The sequence below is a fragment of the Sciurus vulgaris genome (genome assembly GCF_902686455.1).
Source record: "Sciurus vulgaris genome assembly, chromosome: 1".
In the NCBI taxonomy this organism is placed as follows: Eukaryota; Metazoa; Chordata; class Mammalia; order Rodentia; family Sciuridae; genus Sciurus; species Sciurus vulgaris.
In genome coordinates, this window is record NC_136461.1 from 56,850,329 (window position 1) to 56,872,890 (window position 22,562).

Genomic DNA, 22,562 nt, shown 5'->3' on the forward strand with positions numbered 1-22,562 from the left:
GGAAAGTAGTTTATCTCAGTGGCAAGGCTGCTTCACAGAGCTGTGCAGGTTGTACCCTGCATCACTCTGGAGTCATGTGAGCAGCACCTACTGGAGTGTGCACATGGTAGCTTTGTTTAGTGGTTGCATCCTTGGGTCTAGAGTCAACACTTCCTTATTAGTTGTGTAGTCTTGACAATTTAATGTATTTAAGCCTTTGTTTCCTTCTATCTAAAGAATCATAACATTAGTGATCAGAACCGCTATGAGGATTAAATGAGATCATTGTCTCGTAATCATCATTACCACGCTCTCAGTGTTTGCTAGGATCCAGGCACTTCTTTCAGTGTTTCAAATATATTAACTCCCAACAGCTCCATATGGAAGGTAGTTTTATGATTACACTGTACCAGTGAGGAAAGTAAAGCATGGAGAGGTTAAATAATTTGCCTAAAGTCATAGAGCTAGGAAATGGTTTGACTCCAAAGCCTGCATTTCTTACCTCACTTTACTATTTCCCATTCTGAAGTCAAGCTCATGTGTACTACAATGCCTGGCACCTGGTACAGTCTCAGCTTTAGCTCTTATTATCATCTTTGTTTTGCTAATGGGAAATAAAGACTTGTAACTGACTAATAACTTACCTAAATAGTAACTCAGTAGATTTTAATCCACATATGGCTACATTCAAGGCACAGGATGTTCTTTGTTTTGCTTGGTTTTATTCAAAATACTTATACCAATTATGAAGCAATCTTGGTTTAATGAAAACAGCTACAGCTGAGTAGCTCCTCAGGGCATTGCTACACTATAGTGCAGCACAAGCACTAATGTTCATAATGATGTTTAAGAGTACCAAAAAAGAATAAATTTTATATAACGTATCTTCCATAAGATAGACTGGAAGTATATAATATATTTTACAAGATTTTCATCAAACTCATTAAAATAGAATCAGTTTGATGCTACAGAAGTAAGCTTCAGCTACCTGGAAAATTGATTTATGATGTACACCTCATTTCTCAGCAATCTCAGTTAAATGAAGTGTGGCTACATAAAATAAGAGAGAGCGAATGCAATGGATTTGGATATTTAACTACAAAATGGACTTCAACAGTTCAATTTCCTGACTCTAACTGGAAATATAGAAGGTTCTGGAACCCATGTAATGTTAAAAGAATGTGATCCACAAAACAGTGTTTACTAAAAGTTATTTGTAATAGTCAACTTCCCATCAGTGTAACAAATACCTGAGAAAATGAACTTATCCAGAGAAAAAAGGTTTATTTGGGTTCACAGTGTTGGAGTTTCGGTCCATGATAGGTTGGCTCCATCCCTCCAGGCCTGTGATGATATGCCAAGGTGGGAATGTGTGGTGAAGTCATTCCCCTCATGACTGGACAGTGAAAAAGAGAGGAAGGGAGTGGGAGTCCACAGTCTCCTTCACAGGCACATCCCCAGTGACCTGAACACCTCTCAGTAGGCCTTACCTCTTAAAGTTTCTACCACTTCCAGGAATGCCATGCCAGGAACCCAGCCTTGAGCACATGGACCTTTGGGGGACATGGTAGATATAGACCTTAGTTATACCTTTTCCATATAGGCATGCACATGTAATGAAGTTATTAATTATGTACCTCTCTCTGTCACTATCATCATGAAAAAGAGGACGGAGCTGATTGATGAAGTATTATTGTGTATGTACCAACACATGAACCACTAACAAAGATAAATGCTATTGTCAATTCTTATTCTCCAGCCTATATTGGATCATCAACATGGGTTGGGAGTGGTGGGGGGAACTTTTTATATTTCTATAATCATATTACTATTCTCATTTTACAAAATGTCTAAATTTACCTGTACCCATTTTCCATCCATCTTTCTGGCTTCTCTGCTTTGAAGGCGTTTTGGAGTTCTCTTTTCTGTTTTTCTGTATCTCTAGATGATAATGTTTTCTTTCATACAGTTGAAAATGTTGAGGAAGAAGTTTAATTAATTAAATTAGGCAAAAAGTTCATTATAGTCAGAAATACTTGCGATAACTGGTCTACTACAAGCCAGGAAACTGGGTTCCAATTCCTTAAATTCTCTAAATTTTATTTTCTCTCTATGTAAAATTAACTGCTACCTAACTCATAGCTTGTCTGTGAGATTAAATTATATAATCAATACAAAACTCAGTATAGTGCCTGGCAAGTTGCAAGAGGCCACTAAATGTTAATTGTTATTGTTAATATTATTATTGCCAATAATATTATATTTTGTTAACACTATTTATTAGTTATTGTTTTGAAGTACTGAGAGCTTCCAAACATGTACTTTCAGTTCAATTTCTTTTCTAGATTCAGACCTGCCGCACCCCATGTCTAGCTTTCAACAATCCATCTGCTTAAGTCTGTTGCTACCTCTATTAGCTTTAGTTACGATTTGGGCCAAGCTCTAGGGACAGCAATGCTGTTCACTTTGCCTAATGTAATTGTAAATGGACTCTTTAATATTCCAGACACTTTTAAGTTATTGCAATAGTCCTGTTTCAATATTTAATATCTGGTCTTAAACATTTTCAGATTTCTGTCTCAAACTTCATGCAAAGTTCTTTCCTTTTCGAAGTGTAACCACAACTAAGTGCATCTTTAGCAGCAGGAAGCTGAGTTTCTCCAGTCCCCTGATCTTTTAGCCACTAGGTCCTCTACTATGTTCAGGTCTAGAGGAAGGAGAGGGAAAAAACAAATCTCCCCTGTTTGACTAGTGGTTGAAGCAGTTACTTGCCTATTGATGAGAGGTTGCAGGTGTACACTGGTCATTTCTGTCATGGGCTGCAGGAGGGTCCCAGTCAGATTTCCTGCTAATTCCCGGTTCTGAGAGATCTAGTTCAAGGCTAGTATTTTCTACTTTCTACACACTTAGGTCCTACTTTGTCCTATAGTATCTTCCTCCTAGGGTGCCTCTTAGAAGATGTTCCTGCAAGAAAACTCAGACCTAGTTACCCTTTGAGGTATGCACTTGCCCCAGCCTTAACCCTGTCAGTGCAGTTTCATAGCTTCTAGTTCTTGTAGCCCTGCTTTTAATTTTCCCTGCTTCCCTGGAGGAAGATTAGTGAGTCTGCCTATCAGACTGCACACAAGTATACAGCCAGGAAGGAACATGCATTTATCCTTTTCTTGCAGAAACCCTAGTATTGTAAAAGTGATTTTCATGGCAGTCCCCATTCCCAGTTGAGTTTAGAAGGGGAAGCATTCTTGGAGACTTCTTTTGGGAAAGGAAGAGATCTTTTTCCTTTGGCACTGCACTTTGAGAAAATCCACTTACTCTCTTACCTCAGTCTTCTGTGTGTTTTGACTATCAGAGAGGATGTGGTAGAGAAGATTCTTGGCTTTGTGCCTACCATTAGGTCCTAAAGATAAGTGTCTGAACCCATCTGGATCTCTGCTTAGAATGCAAATACTTTGCACATTCTGTGTATAATTTTGAGCCTCTACAGCAATTCCAGAAAATGAGACAAAATTCCATATGGACATTCTGTTACACTCCACCGAATTGTCAATATCAGAGATCTCCTTTCTCATTTTATATCCCCAGTATCTAATATAGCATTTGCGAAATAGTAGGAAGTCAATAAATATGTTGGACCAATGAATGAAAAGTCACATGTAATACAAAGAAAAGCTGATCCTAAATTCTATAGCACAAAATAGAGAAAACACAATCCTGAAAATATGTACTCTGAGAAATTGCTATCATCATCTTAATACTTTATAACACCTAAAGTTCTTGAATTATTCCCTATGATACCATTGTGTTTATTATGTGGATTTCTATACTTTTATGCTTTCATTTAACTTTCTACTTATTAGTTAAATAATTACCTTATGAGAACAGTGGGAATAAATTTAAATCATTACTGTGGTTTTACAGAGCATTCTGTTGTAACTTAATGACTATGAAATGATCTCAGGTCTACTCAGAATTGTTAAAAGGCATAGTCCAACAAGTATTTTTACTCTTGCTCATTCTTTTATGAATCACATTTAAAAGGAGCTCTTTTGCACTGAAGCAATTTTTTTCAGGGTTTTGTACTCATTTTAAATATACCAAGTTATTTATTTTTCTTTCGTTTTTCTTTTTTCTTTCTTCTCTCTCTCTCTTTCTCTCTCTCACTTTCTCTTTCTCCTTCTTTCTTTTTTTCTTTTTTTTTTTTTTTTTTTTTTGGTACTGAGAATTGAACCCAAGGGTGCTTAACCACTGAGCCACATCCCCAACCCCTTTTTGTATTTTATTTAGAGACAGGGTTTCACTGAGCTGCTTAATGCTTCGCTAAATTGCTGAGGCTGGCTTTAAATTTACAATCCTTCTGCCTCAGCCTCCCAATCTGCTGGGATTACAGATGTGCACCACCACGCCCAGCACCAAATTATTTATTTTTTTATGATTTCAAATTTCTTCTTTGAAAGCATTATTTTAAAACAAAGTGATCAAGAGAAAATTTAAATCTAAATTTAGTCTTTCAGAAAAAAATGAACAAAATTTCATGAAAAGTAATGAATGTTATGTTTTATAATTCCTTGGAAAAATTGGGACTTTTACTCAGTTCCCAAGTAGATTTACTCAAGCAATTAGCCAATAGTCATCTTTAGTTATGTGAGAAGGATTACTTGACACGAACAACTCTCTATGCATTCTTATTAGAAACACAAATAAAAAGAATTAAATGGTTCTGTTCCAGTGCATTTCAAAAATGTTTAGAAGAGTAGAAGGGTATAAACCTCTAAGAGCTAGTGTTCCAAAAATCTCTAGGAATATACAGAGATTGCTGAAGAAATAGCCCACATACTCAGTTGATTGCCTGGCTATTTCAGGTCTTTATGGGAAGCCTTCATAAGGCAGGTTACCAGGGAAACCTTTTTCTCACTCAGAAAGGCTAATTGTGTCCTAGGAATCCATGCTTAGCAGGGCTGTAATCTTGATATACTTTAATTTCATCTAATTTAACAACTGAGGCTAAAACACTATAGAAACCAGATGCGAAGAGTGCAGAGGGCAAAAGCAATTTTATAACCTTCAGTTGATTATTGATACTAACAATAATGGTGACACTATTAATAAAATAATTATAAACATTTATAAGTGATTATTTCTTGTCCATTTGAGCTGCTGTAACAAAAACACCATGAAATGGGTGGCATAATCAACCAACATTATTGCTCATAGTTCTGGAGTCTGGGAAGTCCAAGATTAAAGCACTGACAGACTTGGTGTCCAGTGAGAGTCACTTCCTGGCTCAGAGAGGGTCATCTTCTCATGTGGGGGCATTACCTGTTCACCTCCCAAAGATCCTGCCTCCTAATATGATCACATTTGGAATTAGGCTTCAACATATAATATGCAAGGACACATACATTTAGTCCATAGCATACTCTGTAGTTTAAAAACTGCAGTTACTTAAATCATGTCTTTCAGAAGACGTTATTATTATCAGGCTCGTAATAGAGATGAGGAAACTGAAGACAAGTGAATTGTGGATGGCCACACAAGGAGTAAGTAGGAGCCTGAAAGTTGTACTCAGCCTCCTTGGTCTCAGAGAGCAACTACCCTTGCATGTTACCCTAAAGTCAACTCTTGTCTTTGATAATGAGCATACAGAGGTAGGTTTAACACAGATCAAAGGAGGCATATAGTTTCAGGACCCCTCACTTGTGTGAGTCAAACTCCTACATCCCTGAAGAGGCCTAATAGAGTTTATATATTTATGTGAAATTTTGTGATATTTTTCAAAAGTAAGATATTTTCAAACTGAAGTCAATCTTTTATAGCATTTCCACCTCTGTCTTGTTTCCTCTGGCATTGAATTGATGTACTTTAACTGCAGATAGTTTTGGGATCTGGCTTAGAGGAAACTGGTTTGCAATACACTTGATTTAGTGAGAATTATGTGGTTTGCATTCACTCCTGTGTATAGTTAAATCAATGCTAGCCATGTTGATGCACAGATGTTTTACAAGAATATTGCTGTACCTTACAGTGTTCACTCAACAAGTGTTCAGACATGAAAGTGTAGCATAGGCAGTTGTTCCATAATATTAATTCATCCTATAGCCTTAGCTCCTAAAGTACATAGGTAGAGGAGAATGAAATAAAAATATTCAGAGCCAGAAGCTAATTTGCGGAAAATGTGTCCAAATATCAGGTGAGTAAGATATAAGTAAAGAAATGGACTGTTATCAATACTTAGTCAAACAGTTCTTTTCATGATAGAGATTTTCACAAATATGACAACAATCTTAAAATTTTACATGCTGTGGCCAATGACAAATTGTAAAGTGAAAGGTAATTTAATAAAGTTAATTAATACAAACGTGCTACGTTCTGATGTTGCTTTCAACATTGCAATTCAATAAAATTTGCTATGATTTATTCTTGCAATTCAAATAAATAGCTTTATACATAATTTTGTATGTATACTTTGTATTATTTTAAGAGGTCCCTCTCTCTCCCAAACATGAAGTATAATAAGAAAGTTTCATATACAACCTCCACTGAGAGCATGTATATGCAGAAAGTATTTGTTGCATGAATTGTTTTCTGGAATTGATTTTGATGTGAAGGTGACCTGACATCTTGAAGTTCTGAAGTCAAAAAGCTTCTGACCTTAAGGCACTGTGGGTAGATTTTCTCTTCAACACTGGGAAATTGTCTACACTTTCTGAAGCTAATATACTACACAAATTTATTATATTTTCACTCTGATACTAACCCACAGCTAAGTAGCAGGATTTTATGTTCAGCGATTTCCCTTTTTTCTCTAGCAACCTAGCCACTTACCTTCACAGGATATCAAACAATACCATTGTTTACAAAAATGAGCCTCAATCAAGGTGTTATAATTTGATTTTTTTTTTTTTTTTTTTTTTGGTCTAGGGAGGATTTCAATGAATGTGCTCTATCCTGGAGAGGAAATGTTGGAGTCTAGAGTTTGGGTGTCACAGATGTTGGAAGGCTGCTGAGAGTAATAGGGATCAGCATATTGTTCTTTCAATCCCCATAGGTCTAGGAGCCAATGGTTTTTCCGTAAGACTGAGTGGACTGTGGCTCTATAAGTCATGGCTCATGACTACTGCTAATTACTATTTGGTAATAGTACCTGGAGTCCCAAGTTATTTAAGATGGGTGACACTGCTCCGTAAAGTGGCACATGGATGACTGGACAATTAATATCACAGAGGAATGATCCAGAACTGAAGATCAAAGCATTTCCACTTCTGTCTTGTTTTTTCAACTTATGGAACCAATTTATGGAACCAATTTATGGAACACCCTACACCCCTGCTCCAACCCAAGACTCATATGTGATCTTAGAATAATGATTCTCAAATGAACGGTCCCTCTCCATTTATCAGAATACCTGTAAATGTTTTGGGACTATAGATGATCATGTCACACCCAAATTCTCTGAATCAGAAACTCTAGTGCCTACTGCCACAGAGCAAATTTATACATACTACATAAAGTGCTACAGTATTTCACACAAGTGGGGAACAGATAGGTCAGCTGGATCTCACAAGGGATCAAAAGCAGAAACAGAAAAGCCAAAATAAAATAAGGCAGTGATACAGACCCTGTCTAGATACAGAATGATAGCATCATCTGTCCTGGCATTGCTCTGTGAGTTTTCTGAAATTTTCCCCTTTTTAAATTTTTTTTTGTTTTTCTTCCCCATGCATATACCTGAAAGTAGCCCTTTATCAGCTCCATGATAACTAAAACAAAACAATGAAAAGAAGTTGCTTAGTAATCTAAAGCCCAATTCTACTTTTTTTTTTTTTTTTTTTTTTTTTTTGCAGTGGTAGGGATCAAACCCAGGGTCCTGTGCTTATAAGGCAAGCACTCTACCAACTGAGCTATATCCCCAGCCCTAAAGCTCAATTCTAGAAGGAAGATTTGGTTGGCCCAATTTGAAAGAATTACAGCCAAGCTGACAGGATCCTGTGGATGATTGGGGCTAGAAGGGCCTCATGCTTATCTGTGATGAGTCATTTCCCAGCCCATGAGCTGTAGACCAGAAGTTGACTTGTATGTAGCCACACAAAGACCATGAAGACTCATTAGACTTAAGACCACTAATATTGTGGGTCACATTTCTAAATTTTATTCAATTTATTGCCCATGGTTTGAGTATTTTGTGCTTTGATTAATACAGTCTTGTGCTCTTTTCCATACACCTGGAAATATGAAAATAAATTGAGTTTGGCAAGAAAGTTGAAGAATGGGTGGGAGTAAGAAGTAGTTGAAAGTTTGACTTTCATGCTGGGGTTTATTGCCCGTATAAGATATAAATTGTATTTCCTCCAAAGCTCTGAAATAACAGCTCAATAAATAAATACTAGTGTCACAGTTTGGGCATTTTAATTAAGCATCTTTAACTTTCGCTACTGTAATATCCAAATAATGTATGATGCAATGAGCTTTTTTGGTTGCAAAGCTGGAAGTCCTCCAGTAATTTAAGCAACATTTCACATGATTTAATTTTGATTCAGATGCTAGGTAACTAAGAATTATTTTTACTAATATCTAGAAATAATCATAGATTTGTTATACCTTTAATCTTTCTTTGACTTCTTTATTGTTAATAAACATGGTTATTTCCAAGTCTGGTTTTTTATTTATTATTTACTTACAGCTAATCATGCTGAATTCCCAATGCTGTGCAGTAAGAGTAGACCTGAGATCACAAAGACTTTAGGATGTAGAACCAGAGGTTTGCAAACTTTTTCTTTTAAGGAACTAATAATAAGTATTTTAGGCTTATGAACTCCATACAGTTTCTGTCACATATTCTTCTCCCCATTTTCCTGCTCCTCATCTGCTTCCTTTTTCTCTTTTTTCATTCTTAGCTAATGGGCCAGACAAAACCAGGCTGCAGGCTGAATTTGACCCTGGTCTATTGTTTTCCAATTCTTGTTTATAGTTCAAAAGGAACTTGAAAGCAGTTGAAATTTTGTGTCTTGAATGGTATTGTTAATGTCAATCATCACTTTGTAATTGAACCATATGATCAGATTGTCGTCGAGGAAGAATGTGAGACATGGAGAGTCAGGAAGAACTGGGAGTGTAGCATGCATAAGTCCCTGGGTTCATCACTAGCACTGGGGAAAAAACAGCTGGGGAAGAATGGGAGAACAGAGTGATAAATTATTTCGGAATTGACAAGAAAGATAATTTTACATATCTCCCATGTTGCATACTAAGTATGTGTGGTTTTCATTCAAACCTTCATACCACTCTAGTGGACGTTATAATACCTACTACAAACATGAGAAAAAAGATTAGAAAAAACATGAAGAGGTAACATTATTAAGTAACTTAAAATGTTTATTGTAAGGGTTGAATTTCAATCTCAAGTTCGTGTGGCTCATAATGGCCATCTTGTGAGATACTACCTTGTGACCTTCCATGGCATGGAATGAGGAAAACTGAAAATATGAACACCTCAAGAATTGTTAATATTTTAGAAACTGCATTCTGAAAACATCTTATGAAATTGCTAAGGTGTTAAAAGAATTTGGCAGATAATTATTAAAGTCAATAAGGGCAAGTAAGTTGGAACTGCTTAGAAATAACATATTTAGTGATAACATATTTTCCTTTTAATGATAACAAACGCCCCTTTGAAATATATATGACTGGAAAGGTCCCAAAGTTTGTATCGTAATAAATTGAAATAATGCATTGCAGCACACCTGATTCCCTTTCTCCATATCAGTACACTCATACTCACAATGTATTCATGAAATAGGCAGAATAAATGTAGTGCTATTGTTCTCCCCTTTCTTCCTGTGGCACCACAACATAAAGCAAAGAACTGAAATGAACTTGCTTAGTCAGTGCTAGAGTGCAGACTACCATTAGAGTCATATGTACCCGTAAGCTAATAGATATTTAACTAGATTGCCTCTTGTGTGTTGCTTTATGTTTCAGAGAGAACATTTCCCTTCTTTCTAATGAATATACAGCTGGACCTACTTTTCTCAAATTAGCTTATCATCAAAGCTATTATTCCATAAATGTGCATCAGATGTTACTTAAATCTAGCTTGATCACAGATGCTCCCTATAGTTTTATTCAATTGCTTAACTCCAAACATTATACCATTAAACCATTTAATTTAGCCATCTCCAAAAGTTTTATTTAAATTGGTTAATATTATAAGATTAACTAACTCATCACTCAAACTATAAAAAGAAATCATAATAATAATGTCATCATCTGAGTATTACTCCTTTCCCATGTATCCAGCAAAGCAAGAAAATATTATATTAACTCTTAATGTATCTTTGTGAGATATAGTAACTATCAGATTATACCTGGATTTTATGGATGAAGAAAGTCATAGTAGTGTACTGATTAGAATTTAGTATAAACATAAAAATATATTTAATGGTTTTATGGTCAAGAATATACAATCTTTTTTAAACTTTTGGGAACTTGCCTTGGTGTGCTTGAGACATGTAAAATAAATAAAATTCGACAAGAAGTTTACATCTTAGGGGGAAAATATATAAGTTATGCCTTGCAGTATTATATTGTGGCAACTGCCCATATGTGGTTATTTAAATTTTAATTAATTAAAATAAAATCTAATTCAAAATTCTATTCCTCAGTCATGCTAACCACATCTTAAATGCTCAATATGCACATGGGTAGTGGCTATCATATTGGATGATGAAGATGTGGAATATTTCTATTATTGCAAAAAGTTCTATTGGACAGTGCTATTATACAAAATGTAGCATATTCTTGCAAAGGATTTTTGCATATATTTTATGGATGTTTTTGTTGATCATACGTACCATGTAGAATGATTGAATCAAGTTAATTAATATATACATCACTTCCCTTATCTATCATTTTTGTGGTGACACACTTGAAATTTACTTGGTTATTTTGAAATGTATAGTATATTATTATATAGTCACCCTTCTATGCAACAGATCTCAAGCTTATTGCTGTCTGTCTGAAACTTTGTACCCTTTGATCAATAGCTCCCCTTTCTAACACAGCCTGGACACCATCATTCTACACTCTGTTTCTATGAGTTCAAGATTTTTAGATTCCACATCTAAGTAAGATAATGTGGTCTTTGTTCATCTGTTGCTGGCTTATTTCACCTAGCATAATGTTCTACATATTCATCCATGTTGTAACTAACAGGATTTCCCCCATTTCCGTGTGTATATATACCATCTTTTCTTTATCCATTTAATCCACTTTTGGGCTCTCAGGTTGATTCCCTTTCTTGGCTATTGTGAACAATGCATCAGTGAACATAGGAGTGCATATATCCCTTTAATGTATCAATTTTGGTTCCTTTGGATGTATGCTCAGAAGTGATACTACTAGATCACACAATATTTCTGTTTTTAGGTTTTTGAAAAATTTCCATATTGATTTCCACAATGGCTGTGCTAATCAACTTTTCAACCACCAATGTGTAGGAGTTACTTTTCTTTGCATCTTTCTCCAATGCTTGTTTTCTTTCACCTTTTTGATAAAAGTCATGCTGATAAATGTGAGGCAGTATTTTATTACGGTTTTACTTTGCACAATTAGTGAGGTTAAGAATTTCTTCTGTACTTATTGGCCATTTGTGTATCTTTTGAGAAATGTCTGTTCAGGTCCGTTGCCCATATTTAAGTTGGATTATTTGCTTGCTAATAAATTGTTTGAGTTCCTTATATATTTTGAGTATTAACCTCTTAACAGATATATGGATTGCAACTCCCATTCTACTACTTATTGATTACTTTTGTGTATGTGAAAAATTTACTTTAGGAAGTTTATAAAAAACCCAAAAAGGGTAACGTTGAAACAACTTACCAAAGACAAAGAATTAGAGACATAAAAGAAGGAAGAAGAAAACTGTAGATGATTTGTTACCGCCTGCAGCAACAATTGCGCGGGTATTTATCGGAGGTGGACTGGAAATAAACTACTTCTATTCCTGTGCTGCTTCCTTGCTTGTTTGCTTATTCTCTAGCCCATAGAGGAAGACAGGCTTGCTTGATTTTTGAGGAAGAGAGGCTTTGAGAAGGAAGATAGGCTTTGCTTATAGAGGAAGCTTTAGAGAAAGACAGGCTTCTACGCTTATCAGAGATCTACTTCTCCTTAGAGTTCTGCTGCTTCTTCTTAGAGGTGCGTCCTGCATCCTGTAAACTAAAGGTGCATACTAGAGGTGCGTGCTAAAGGTACTGTGTATCTGAGGTGCTTCTTAGTGATGCGTCCCGTGTACTGCAATCTGTGATCTGCAACCTAGAGGTGTGTTCTCAGTTCTCCGCCCTGTGACTTGCCATCTGCCTTCTGCCTTCTGCCTGCTGCCTCCTGCTTGCAGCTTACTACTGCTGCTTTCTGCTTGTTGCTGCCTCTCCTTGCTCTCCGCCTACTGCCTGCTTATATTCCCTCCAGGAGGCGGAGGGCAGGGCCACGCCAGTTAAGCGAAGATCAGACGAAGAGCCAGCTGCCCAATCACAGCAAGGTCAAAACGCGCAGGCCCGAGAAGGAGCGCTCGGGAACACCGGTGGGCCCTTGTGTGCGTGGACTCATTTGAACATGGCTAATGATAAAGCACCTGAGTGTGTTTATGTTAACCGACCTCCTCACTGTGGATGTGATCAAAACAACTTCTGGCTGGCTGCCAGGTGCCATCTTGGCGTAGTCTGCATGGCATAGCCCCCAACAATGATTGTTAGTGATATAATAACAATCGATCACAAAACTTAGTTCTGACCTTCTTAGCAGCTAGGCAAACAAGGAAAACAATAATAAATATCAGTATTCTAGAGAAAAAGAAAAATATGCTTATAAATGTATAAAGCGGAGATATCTGCTTTGTAGTGTTACTTAAGTGGCACTCAAGAAATAAAACTTGTGAAGTAAGTACACCTTATACTTATTACTCTTATGAAAATATAAAACTAGAAAAATAAACATATAACCGTATAATTCAAGCAACAAAAGAAGGACATGTGGATGCTTACTGCCATTAAATGGCTATTTAAAAAATGGAACGATTGCTGACCACTAAGACACAGGATTTTCTGAGTGTGGCATTCCTACAACCATCTCTTTCACTTATTTTTTCTTCTCCCATCTCCTTTCCCCTCAAATGACTTCAGATGAAAATGAAGTAAGTCAAAAGGCTCACCTGAAATGTTGTGAGGATGATTCTGCATGCCAAGACTAGTGCTGGGCATTCAAGATGGATGGAAGGAATAGGAAGCAGAATGTACAGATTTGGAACTAAGTTTTCATCTATTTTTTATTGCCAAAAATGTTAATTGAGAGAAGGTCTGTATTCTGGAAAAACATGATTTTAGTTAACAGACCGGCTCTTTTATTAAGCTCTCTCCTATAAAGACTTAGTTTTCCATGGGCTTAGCGTAGATGGCCTTTACAATGTTAAGGAATGTTCCCACTATCGCTATTTTTTCTCGTGTTTTGAGCATGAAGGGGTGCTGTATTTTATCAAATGCCTTTTCTGCATCTATTGAAATAATCATGTGATTCTTGACTTTAAGTCTATTGATATGGTGAATTACATTTATTGATTTCCTGATGTTGAACCAACCTTGCATCCCTGGGATGAAACCCACTTGATCATGGTGCACTATCTTTTTAATATGTTTTTGTATGTGATTTGCTAAAATTTTGTTGAGAATTTTTGCATCGATGTTCATTAAGGATATTGGTCTGAAATTTTCTTTCCTCAATGTGTCTCTGTCTGGTTTAGGTATCAGGGTGATATTGGCTTCATAGAATGAGTTTGGGAGGGTTCCCTCCTCTTCTATTTTATGGAATACTTTGAGAAGTATTGGAATGAACTGTTCTTTAAAGGTTTTGTAGAACTGGGCTGAGAACCCATCTGGTCCCGGACTTTTCTTTGTTGGTAGGCTTTTGATGACTTCTTCTATTTCATTACTTGAAATTGGTCTATTTAAATTGTGTATGTCCTCCTCGTTCAGTTTAGGCAATTCATATGTCTCTAGAACCTGTTGATTTCTTCGAAATTTTCTATTTTGTTGGAGTATAGATTTTCAAAATAGCTTCTAATTATGTTTTGTATTTCACTCGTGTCTGTTGTGATATTCCCTTGTTCATTCTGAATTTTAGTGAATGGTGAAAAACTGAAAGCATTCCCCCTAAAAACTGGAACAAGGCAGGGATGCCCTCTTTCACCACTTCTATTCAATATTGTCCTTGAAACTCTTGCCAGAGCAACAAGACAGACCAAAGAAATTAAAGGTATACGAATAGGAAAAGAAGAACTCAAACTATCACTATTTGCTGATGATATGATTATATACTTAGAGGAACTAGGGAATTCCACTAGAAAACTTTCAGAACTCGTAAGTGAATTCATTAAAGTAGTGGATATAAGATCAATGCACATAAATCTAATGCATTTCTATACATAAGTGATGAATCTTTGGAAAGAATAATTAGGAAAACTATCCCATTCACAATAGCCTTGAAAAAAATAAAATACTTGGGAATCAATCTCACAAAAGAGGTGAAAGACCTCTACAATGAGAACTACAGAACACTAAAGAAAGAAATTAAAGAAAACCTTAGAAGATGGAAGGATCTCCCATATTCTTGGATAGGAAGAATTAATATTGTCAAAATGGCCATACTACCTAAAGTGCTATACAGATTCAATGCAATTCCAAATAAAATCCCAATGACATACCTTACAGAAATAGAGCAAGCAATTATGAAATTCATCTGGAAGAATAAGAAACCCAGAATAGCTAAAGCAATCCTTAGCAGAAAGAGTGAAGCAGGGGGTATTGCAATACCAGATCTTCAACTCTACTACAAAGCAATAGTAACAAAAACAACATGGTATTGGTACCAAAATAGAAAGGTAGATCAATGGTACAGAATAGAGGACACGGACACAAATCCAAATAAATACAATTTTTTCATACTGGACAAAGGTGCCAAAAATATGCAATGGAGAAAAGATAGCCTCTTCCAGAGACCCTGCAGATTATAGAAGAAAAAGTAGGTCCAGATCTTCAACATGTCGGCTTAGGACCAGACATCCTCAACAGAATTCCCATAGCACAAGAAAAAGCAAGAATCAATAACCGGGATAGATTCAAACTAAAAAGCTTTCTCTCAGCAAAGGAAACTATCAGCAATGCGAAGAAAGAGCCTACGGAGTGGGAGAAAATGTTTGCCAATCATACTTTAGATAGAGCACTAATCTCCAGAATCTATAAAGAACTCAAAAAACTCTACACCAAGAATGCAAATAATCCAATTGACAAATGGGCTAAGGAAATGAATAGACACTTCACAGAAGATCTACAAGCAATCAACAAACATGGAAAAATGTTCAACATCTCTAGTAATAAGAGAAATGCAAATCAAAACCACTCTAAGATTCCATCTCACCCCAATTAGAATGGCAATTATCAAGAATACGAGCAACAACAGGTGTTGGCGAGGATGTGGGGAGAAAGGTACACTCATACATTGCTGGTGGGACTGCAAATTAGTGCAGCCACTCTGGAAAGCAGTGTGGAGATTCCTTAGAAAACTTGGAATGGAACCACCATTTGACCCAGCTATCCCACTCCTTGGCCTATACCCAAAGGACTTAAAATCAGCATACTACAGAGATACAGCCACATCAATGTTCATAGCTGCTCAATTCACAATAGCCAGATTGTGGAACCAACCTAGATGTCCTTCAGTTGATGAATGGATAAAGAAACTGTGGTATATATATATATATACACACACACACAATGGAATGTTACTCAGCCATATAGAATGATAAAATTATGGCATTTGCAGGCAAATGGATGAAATTGGAGAATATCATGCTACGTGAGATAAGCCAATCTCAAAAAACCAAAGGATGAATGATATGGCTAATAAGTGGATGATGACACATAATGGGGGTTGGGAGGGGTTAGTGTTAGGGTTAGAATTAGGGTTAGGGAGGGGGCAAGAATGGAGGAAGGAAGGACTGTATAGAAGGAAAAGAGGGGTGGGAGGGATGGGGGAAGGGAAAAAATAACAGAAAGAATCAAACGACATTACCCTATGTAAATTTATGATTACACAAATGGTATGCCTTTATGCCATGTACAAACAGAGAAACAACATGTATCCCATTTGTTTACAATAAAAAAGAGACTTAGTTTTCCATAATTTTTTTTAACATCTACCCAATAAATCTTATCTTGGCACTGATATAATGAAGACATTAAACAAATGCATATAGATCCCCTTGTGATAAACTCTGAAATGTAGAATTTCTCATTTACTATACATATATCTTTCATCATAAAACCATTTTTCACTCTCTGGCCTTGAATCCCATAATAAATTTATTATTAAGGTCTTCAGGGTAAAGAGCCTCAGTAGCATAATGAAAATAGAATTAAGAGTGACTTAAAGAAATAGAGTGTTTATATTCTTATTATTTCTTTTTCTTTCCTTTTTTATTTTCCACCTCATTTTTTTTTTTTTTTTTTTTTGGTACTAGACATTTAACCCAGAGGTCTTTACCACTGCACTGCATCTCCCCTCCTTTTGTTTTTTATTTTAAGGCAGATTCTCACTAAGTTGCTTAGAACCTTGCTAAGTTGCTGAGGCTGACCTTGAACTTGTGATTCTCCAGTCTCAAGCCTCCTGAACCATTGGTATTGCAAGCACGGTCCACTGCACCTGGTGTTTTCTTCTTAATTCTCGTGATGAATTTCCGTGAAAGTGTTTCAGGAATGCAACTTTTAATTCTTTGCCTTAGTTCGTGGATACAATTTTAGAATCTTCAGAAAGTAAGAAATTATCATTTTCCTTAGAGCTTGTTTCACATATAAACAACTCTAAAATCTAGACTTTGGGAGGATAAAGATTAAAAAAAAAAAAAAAAGAAAATCACCACCATTCTTCAAAATTTGTATCATAATCTGAAGGAAAATGTCTACAGTTCCTTGTTTTAAACAAGAGAAGATTGGTGGCATTGTCTGAAGAAACTTTTCAGAATTTAGCCTAGCACAGAGGAAAAAAATCACATAAGGTGGAGTTGAAAAAGGAATTGTACAAGTGTGCCATATTTTTAAAAAACAATCAACACATAAGGCAGAGGAAAAGTGATAATATTGTTAATACCTCTTATGCAATGGTATTGGCAATATTCTTCTTTTACCTTGGTGATTATTTCCTGGATGTTCATTTTGTCATTGTTTCCTAATTTATATTACTTTTATGCATTGGGTATTTATTGGTGCATAACAAATTATTCTAAAACTTAGTGACTTAAGAAACAATAAACATTTATTTTCCCTACCATTTCTGTGTGTCAGGAATCCATGATCAAGTTGCAGGCAAGATTTCAACCAGAAAGTTGGTAGTCATCTGAAGACTTAGAGACACATGGAGTATATGTTTTCTATGTGACCCATTCAAGTGACTGGGGAGTTGGTGCTGGGTATGGATGACAGGCTTTATTTCCTCCCCATTGTGGGTCACTCTGCAGGTTTCCTTGAGAGTCCTCAAATCTTGGTGGTTAGCTTCCTTCACAGTGAGTGACTTCAAGATCACAAAGCAAAGACAAAAACATGATCTTTTATGACCTTGCATTAAAAGTCAGGTACTATGTCTTCTGCCATGTTTTATTTAGTACAAGTCAGTTACTAAGTTGTGTCCACATTCATAGGGTTACTAGGATTCCAAAATTTGGAATCACATTTTAAAATCACCAACTTTTTTTATTTTCAAAATTTTATAACATTAAGCTCAGGCATTAAAAAGAAATTGATGAGAAAAACAAAACGATCCCTGAAATGAAGTGCAGATGTGAATAAATACCGAGTTGCAAAATAGATTCCATTCTAAACATTAAAGAACACTGCCACGTTCATTCAAAAGTCTAATTATCATTTGGATGTGTATTATAGTGGGAGAAAGAAAAGGAAATATCCAAATACTTATCTGACTAATTTTATGATAAATCAGTTCTTTAGGCCTGAATAATTCTGAGACCAGAGGGTTTCTCCTGTGGAACCCTTTGGTGGCTTCTTCCCTCCAGCTGTAACTTTGTTAGTGTCTAGTGTTCTTCTTCAGATCACACCATTTTCTTGTGTGCTCCTGGTAGTACTTGACAAGCTGTCTTTCTATTAGGGTTCTCTTAGCCTAGCAGTAAATTCTCTGGTCTAAGGACCTTTGAAAAATGGTCCCATATTAAAGTCCCAACCATGAATTTCATGTATTATCCCTGGGATTTAGGGCTGCTTGTTGTAAGAGGCAAGTTCCTGGAATCTTCTGAAGGCTCCTTTAGCTTTGTCAGACATGAAGTTCCTCAACCGTTCAGAGCTGTTTTACTTCCAAAACAGCAGTGTGGTGACAGATGCCAGCTTGCTTTGCCAGACTTCCATAGTTTTGGCTGATGAGGAGACAATGAGTCCAAAGGTATTTAGAGTTTATTATTTACAGCACAGCAAAAATAATGAGATGAGGTTTTTCATTCGTATCAATATCCTTTTCCCTCTAAGTCTCCAGAAAGTCATTTTTCAAAAATTTTTATTTTTTGGTACTGGGGATTAACTCAGCGGCACTCAACCACTGAGCCATATCTCCAGATAGGGTCTCACTGAATGCTTAGCACCTCACTGTTGCTGAGACTGGCTTTGAACTCACGATCCTCCTGCCTCAGTCTCCCAAGGTGCTGGGATTACAGGTGTGCGCCACCACACCCAGCTTCCAGAAAGTCATTTTGAAGTAGATCCAGGTGGATTTAGTACCCACAGTGGGTCTGTATCAAAACTCCAGAGCACCAATCATAGGATACCCCCAGTCTTACTAGGGACTGTTGGCAAACCTGGATGACCCATCTGTAGAGGACATTATCTGTGTTATTCTGGACAATAAGCATTCTTTCTGGAGAAAGGCAGGAGGCACCTCTATTTTTATTACCTCGTGATGTCTCCAGAACAGATGTCTTTGTCTTTATTAAACATAAATGTAAATAAATTTGCTCCAGAGTAAATTTTTGCTATCTTTTGTTTCCATCCTTTGGGGGCCACCTGCAAGCATTTCTGAAAACATAGCCATGAATTAAATACAATTTTAGTATTGAGACATGTAGAAACATGAGTGATTCCTGGAGAATTATACTATGCATATCTTGTTATGGAAGGGTGGACGTCCAGCACCAGGTTAAATAACTTCACAAACATTCTTATTATGTCCGACCTAACTGGTGGGTGATGGTATGTTTTGATCCTACTTGTGAGCAAATGATTTTTAAATATGTGTAACCAGGGTTCTCAGATCTATCATTACAAAATCCAGATTTTGGTGTGACCTTTACTTTGGAATGTCTTATCTATTGTACCTTGATGGCACATCAGAAAATTTTCAAATAAATAAACTATTGCTTTATCAGGGCAAAGAGAATTTAGGACAAAGCATTACAGAAGAAAAATAGTCATTATACTTTGATAAAATTTCTCAATATGTATGTATCTAGTATATTTTTAAATGCAGATAAAAATGGTGCATCTACAACAAAATTTACAAATGCATCATCTTACTAGGAAATATTAACACTTTATTGTTCATTTTATAAGTCTAGTAATACCTTGATACCACACCAAATGAGAAGAAAATAAGAAAATAATATAGACCTATTTCCCACAGAAACACACAATATGTAAGAAAATATTGATGAATAGAATTCATCATTATCAAATTGGATTTATTCAAGAAATGCAACATTGGTTCAGAAATATGAAATAAATGTATTTCACTCTAATAACAATTTAAAGTATAAGAATGATATAATTAACTCAAGGTGTGAGATATGTAGAAAAATTACCATGAATTCAATATTAAAAAGACCTCTTAGAAAGCAAATCATAGAAGAGAGCTTCCTTAGCCTAATGATTACATTCACAAAAATTCACACCAAATATCACTAAGAGAATTTCCTTCAAACAGTCATGAATGCCTGATATCACTAAGTTTAATTCAACATTGTAATAGCTATCAGTCATTTCAATAAGTCAATTAGAAGAATAACATTTGAATAAATGAGCTAAGGAAATGAACAGACATGTCACAGAAGATCTACAAGTAATCAACAGATATATGAAAAAATGATCAACATCTTTAGTAATAAGAGAAATGCAAATCAAAACTACCCTAAGATTCCATCTCACCCCAATTAGAATGGTGATTATCAAGAATACAAGCAACAATAGGTGTTGATGAGGATGAGGGAAAAAAGGTACACTCATACATTGCTGGTGGGTTGTAAATTGGTGCAGCCATTCTGGAAAGCAGTGTGGAGATTCCTTAGAAAACTTGGAATGGAACCACCATTTGACCCAGCTATCCCACTCCTCAGCCTATACCCAAAGGACTTAAAATCAGCATACTACAGTGATGCAGCCACATCAATGTTCATAGCTGCTCAATTCACAATAGCTAGATTGTGGAACCAACCTAGATACCCTTCAAATGATGAATGGATAAAGAAACTGTGGTGTATATATGTAATGGAATATTATTCAGTCATAAAGAAGAATAAAATCATGGCATTTGCAGGTAAATGAATGGAGTTGGAGAATATCATGCTAAGTGAAATAAGTCAGTCCCCAAAACCAAAGGACAAATGATTTCTCTGATAAGCGGATGATGATACATAACGGTGTGGGGGAGGCAAGAATGGAGGAAGGATGTATTGTATAGTGGAAAATGAGGGGTGAGCAGAAAATGGGGGAAGGAAAAATAATAGAATAAGACAAACATCATTACCCTATGTACATATATGATCGTATGATTACACAAATGGTGTGACTCTACTTCGTGTATAACCAGAGAAATGATAGTTTTATCCCATTTGTGTATGATGAGTCAAAATACAATAAAAAAACCCCATAAAATGCAAATTATATAATTGGAAAAAGAAAAACACCTAAATTAGTATTTTCAGCCAATATGATTGTATGCTTAGAAAACAAAGGCATCTACAGACAAATTATTAAAATGAATGAGAACCACTGATGTAGAACATGCTATATTTGGAATGTCACTCCAGGGCATTCTTTCAGAGTAGATAATATTGTGAAAATATTTACTGAATAAATGAGTTAATATCATCAAGTCTAAGAACTCTGCTTCCAATAGAGAGAGAAAGTGCTATAAATGATTACAAAGCATTAACAGGGCTAGGGAAGAAAATGGCTAATTTTTTCTTGGTACCTCATAAGAATCATGACAAAATAAATGACAGGTAAGCTGAGCTCACCTTTCAACTGGATGAACTAACTGGGAGTAAACTATTGCCCTGCATCTTAGTTTCCCCACTAAGTAAAATGGGATATTAATAATTGTATCAGAGGATTGTTGGATCAATTAAGATAATGTCTGTAAAAGCACTTTTTAACATAAAGTAATGTTCAAAATTTTGGTCTTTATTTTTGCTTGATTTTCTTTTTAGAGTTCCTTGCTTACTTGTTAACTGTGATTGCTTTGTTGCAGTTAAATCAGTGACATCTGGGCTTTCCCATTCTTTTGTTTTACTGGTAGGACAGTGCAAAGAAGTAAGAAGCCACTGTTAACAACCTAACTCAAAGGGGAAGAATTAATCTCAGATATCTTCTTTCATAGAAATTTTGCCTCCAGTCCAAGAACTTGACTAAATCGCAAATTATTTAATGAGAGTTGTGAATACTGTCCAAATGATAAAAAAGAATTCGTTTGATTAGAACATTAATTTGTGAATTTAAATTTTATGTGACTTTAAAAAAATTTAATCTCTTTTGCCACATGATGGTAGTGTTGCTTCTTTTGTTAAGATACAAAAATAAATTTCAGATGCTAGTTAAAATTGTAAAAAATTATATTTCTCCAAGGAGACCTAACAATAAAACATTAGTTTCATAAAGAAGAAAGACTCCTACACAGTTATGTTATTTTTAAAGAGCAGGAAACATCAATGCCAGTGTTTCCTGAGGAGAATTGCCATTTCTTCTTTTGGAAACAGATCTTTGCATGTCAGGAATGTTCTCATCATCTCTTTTCTAAGGGAATCTTGTTTTAGGTAGTGTCTTTCAAATTACTGCCCCCGTTTAATTGGGTTGACCAATATAATTTGTTTCCTTGTAAGTTGATGTAGATATTTATCTCAAAGAAAAGAAATCTTAAATGGCACTTAAATTGACTGTATTCCATATAATCTTTCATAGCAGATTTAGGATCAGAAGGCAATTTGGGAGTTGTCTAGTGTGACCCTCTATGAACATGCAGTAATTTCTTCTGCATCATCCAAAACAGTGGCCATGCAGTTTCCTAAGCACTTCTATGGATGCCCTTCAAAGCAGACACTTTCGTTATAGGACCCCTAGAAAAAAACTTGTTTGCTTTCACGCTCAATATAATGTGGTATTGCTTGCAAGCTGTGTAGTTTCTGTTTGCCTGAATTCAAAACCATGTCATTTGTCTGGAGGCACCCATCTTGTTGAGAGAATGAGTCACAGGATAAAATTATGAAATGTAGTTAGTTC